A 4,583-nucleotide genomic window follows, 5' to 3' on the forward strand; every position below is an offset into this window, starting at 1 on the left:
ATTTCACACCCCACTACCCCCAAAAACAACATTATTGTTTTGATAATTAAAAGAGTAATCCTGCATTGAACCACTGTATTCATTTATAAGAGTTACACTATTAAAATTAGTTAAAGTATAACTACGAGAATGTTAAACAAGCCTGGCGCCGTGACTTATGCCTGTAATCCCAGCACTTTGGGAGGCCAGGGCAGACGGATTGCCTGAGGTCAGGAGTTTGAGACCAGTCTGGCCAACATGGTGAAACTCTGTCTCTACTAATACAAAAATAAAAAATTAGCCAGGCATGGTGGCACATGCCTGTAATCCCAGCTACTCAAGAGGCTGATGCAGGGGACTTGCTTGAACCAGGGAGGTAGAGGTTGCAGTGAGCCGAGATCTCACCACTACACTCCAGCCTGGGCGACAGAGCAAGACTCTATCTTTGAAAAAAAAAAAGAAAAAAGAAAAAAAGAAGTCTGCCCATAATTTATGAAGCCACAGGCCAAAGATAAAACATTTACCTAGAGGGTCAAGCCCGCTTGTCCTAAAAATACCCTCCTAGACTGGAAAAGATCTTTAATTTTTTGGTTGTTGAAACTTAAATTCTTTGTGGTTGACTGATTTTGGGAGTTTTAATGCTGTCAGTGAGAAATAAGTAGAGGAAAGTTTATAAAGAAAAGCATCCTTTACCCGCTGAACCCTTAGAATCCCCTATTATATGTTTTAAGATCCAAATGTACTTCCTCACTGAAACTTCCAATGTATAGATCTCATTCTCTGTAATCAATGAAACTACAAACACTTAATTTCCAGGAGCATGCCAGTTACATCCACTTCTATTAAGTATTGCAAGTTCTTAGAGCTCTGTTTGTTGAGGTAATAAATGAATGAATGAATGAATGAATGAATGAATATACTTCTCTTTCCAGGCTCTGGGATTTGGTAAGTAAAAAAGAATTTATCCTAAAGAACCATGTAGTACAGATCTTATTCACCCTGGGACATAAACCTACATCTTAACATATAGATCTACTTTTCACCTCGTAGGAAAATTAAATTACTTTAATAGTAATAGAACATATCTTCTTATGTTTATTGCTCTTTCTTAATTCTTTACTCCTTCAGAAACGAAATTACAGCGCCCTGTAGAACCGCGCTTTCTAACCAGGGCACCAAAGGAGTCTGAACCAACATGAATGGATCTCATGGATTTAAGTGTCCATAATGTCCAGGAACTTCAAACAGTCCTGTATAATGGGGATAAATTGAACAAGAAGGTGCAAAATGAGTCTCATCTCGAGGGAGAAGAAAAGGAAAAATCAGGCAGACGGCTAAAGCTAGTCCTCGGTGAAACAGCCTGAAAAATCACAGTTTCAGGGACGAATAGAGTAGCCTGAAGAAAAACCAAACTGCGGCTGCACTGATGAGAAAGCAAGGCCCAGCGTAGAAGCCTTTTGTTCTTTGTGGATTAGTAAGCTCCCAGGAAAAAGTTTCCTCATGCTTTCAGGCAATACATAGTGGGTTTCCTAGGAACTCGCACAGGGGTGGTGGGGAGTTACCTGAAACAGAACTACCGTTACACAAACAACAGAAGTTGTACTTTGTGCTACCCGAGACATAACCACAGATTTGCAGATAAGGAAAGTTGCACAGACAGCTTCACAGATATGGGAAGTTACACAAACAACTACAGAGACGAGGGGAGTTTCTCATAAAAGCTTTTGGATTCAACTGTAGAAACGGCAATCCATTTTGGCCTCATTTTTACTGTGGAGAGCTTTCTTTTGCTTATTACTTTCGCTCAAACCTCACCCTTGTGTCCACACTTACTAATTTTCTTGATTGTGAGACAATGAGCTCAGATAACACTTTAGACAACGAGACCATTGACCCTAGATAGTTTCAATTTCTCCTAACATGTCTCCAACACTGGTATCACTCTTTGGGTAGAGCCAGTGATAGAAGCGATGATTTGGAATTTCTGAAACCATGGCTTTGGTTTTTTTCAAAGAAGCTACTTTGAATTGTATGTTGCCAACTCAATACCACATACGACTTTTTTTTCGACTTTTATTTTAGGTTTAAGGGGTATATGTGCAGGTCTGTTACGTGAGTAAATTGCACGTTGCTGAAGTTTGGGCTACAAATGATCCCATCACCTAGGTAGTGAGCATAGTATTTGATAGGTCATTTTTAAACCATCACTCCCCTTTCCCTCTCTAGTAGTCCCCAGTGGCTATTGTTCCCATCTTTATGTCCACGTGTAGCCAGTGTTTACTTCCCACTTGTAAGTGAGAATATGCAGTATTCGGTTTTCTGTTTCTGCATTAATTTATTTAGGATAATGGCCTGCAACTGCATCCACATGGCTGCAAGAGACATGATTTATTTATTTTTTTATGATTCTGCAGTTTTCTCGTATTTGACGTTTTTAATTGTTCTATAAATGCAGAGAAGACACTGGGAGGCCATTTTCCAGAATCCCCTTATCAGTATAGTTCTATCTTAAAGTTTTTCAGTGAGAGTATTTTGCTCAAAATTTGGAAGTTGTAAGAGAAGCAGAGGCCATTATTTTCCAGAGGTATTTATAGTCAAACTGCAGAGCAAGGTGAGATCCATAGCAACTTCTTATTGAGTGTTTGAGAACTACATGCTTTACTGCTAAGGCTATTGGTTAGAACTTTCCCAGAAATTACTGAAAGTCACTGCCATTTCCCACTGAGCTTTCCTGAATCATTCTCTGTAGGGCTTTGAGCTGAAATCTCTAGTTCTAGTTTCCTCAACCTTCATCTCTGGTTCTCAGACTTTTGCTTCCCTTCCACTCTTCAAAAGAAGGTTGAGTCTTGGAGCCTGCTGCATAAAAAAGAGTGTAAGTTAATTTAGGTAGAAATGGGCCACTAAAATGAGCAACAAAATGAGGAACTGAGATCCTCCATGTGTATCCGTTTTCTTTTTTTTGTCCCTTTAGAGACAATTTTTGAAGCTCCACTGCCTCAGAGGATAGGATTGAGAAGTAGAGTCACCAAGATATAGGGCAAAAATTCCTTCCAACTAACTCTCATTTGTTGGATCAGCTTATTTCTAAAAGACATTATAGGAGGATAGAGGCTTCAGGGATTGGCAATTCAGAGTATGGAATATAATCAGTTTTCACACTGATCAAACTAAATGGTTCAGTTATGTGAAGATATTCCTCAGAGAATAAAAATACCAAAGTATGGGATAAAGGAGAAAATGCTGGCTGTCACAAAAGGACACTAGATATTCTGTGAAATTCTATCAACAAAAAGGAATGAACTATGAATGCATGCAATAGCATGAATGAAACTCAAAAAATATTATGCTGAGCAAAAGCAGCCATACATAAAGTTCACACAGTATGCCCTCTTTAATAAGAAATTCCAGGCTGGGTACCATGGTTCATGCTTATAATGCCAACACTTTGAGAGGCAGAGGCAGGAGGATTGCTTGAGCTCAGGAATTTAAGACCAACCTGGGAAACAGCAAGACCTCATCTCTACAAAAATTTAAAAATTAGCTGTGTGTGGTGGTGTGCACCTGTAGTCCCAGCTACTTGGGACGTTGAGGTGGGCGGATTGCTTGAGCTCAAGAGTTTGAGGCTGTAGTGACCCATGATTATGCCACTCCACTCCAGCCTCTGAGACATTGTCTTAAATATACATATATATATTATATAAAATATATTAAGAAATTCCAGAAAAGACAAAACAAGTCTATAGTGACTGAAAGAACACCAGCGAATACCTCAATCCGGTGACAGATGGGATTAGAGGTGGGAGATGGAGAATGACTAGTTCAAGTGATTTTCATGCCTCAGCCACCGAATAGCTGGGATTACAGGCATATGCCACAACACCGGCTAAGTTTTGTCTTTTTTAGTAGAGACAAAGTTTCACCGTATCAGGCTGGTCTCAAACTCCTGACCTCAGAAGATCCACCCACCTCAGCCTCCCAAAGTGCTGGGATTACAGGCATGAGCCACTGCACCTGGCCAAATTAAATTATTTTTATCCCCCAAAACAACCAAAAATGTTTACTAATATTCTTAATCATTGAAACTCTCCAGGTGAATCTTCTATAGTAGACTAATTTATTTGCCTATTTTATACTCTGCTTACAGCATCCTGGAACCTTTAATTTTTTTCTTCATCTTTCAAGGTCCATCATAAGCAATGATTTCTTGAGTGGCTACTTTGATCTTTAAAATTAATCAGGTTTTCTACCTCGTTTTTATCGCAACATCAATTACATAATATAATAATTATCAGATTCTGTGTTTTTGACTGTTTTAGGAATGCAAGATACTTAAGAGCAGATACGATGCTTAGCAATTAACACACATGTTGAAGTAATTGTCTCAGTATATCTAGCAATGTTCACGGGTACAAAACATTCAGTACATAAAACTATTATTTATGGAAGAGCTATTTCTAGGCATAGAGGAAATTTGATATTTTAGATTGAAGAAGGTAGTTTATCACTAGAGAGTAGGAAGATCTACTCAGAAAGAACAAGAGAGCTGCAGAGAACACAGAGATGCAGTAAACCTAATACGATACTATTCAAGCGGAGAAATGGAA

The 4,583-nt window shown here is 38.8% G+C and overlaps 1 protein-coding gene across 1 annotated transcript in view; it reads right to left on the minus strand.

Moving 5' to 3' along the window:
* Window positions 1-4,583, minus strand: part of LOC105474197 (olfactory receptor 6C1) — a 55,276-nt gene that overhangs the window by 26,681 nt on the left and 24,012 nt on the right. The gene's annotated exons all lie outside the window — the stretch shown is intronic.

The sequence above is a fragment of the Macaca nemestrina genome, chromosome 10 (assembly GCF_043159975.1).
Source record: "Macaca nemestrina isolate mMacNem1 chromosome 10, mMacNem.hap1, whole genome shotgun sequence".
In the NCBI taxonomy this organism is placed as follows: domain Eukaryota; kingdom Metazoa; phylum Chordata; class Mammalia; order Primates; family Cercopithecidae; genus Macaca; species Macaca nemestrina.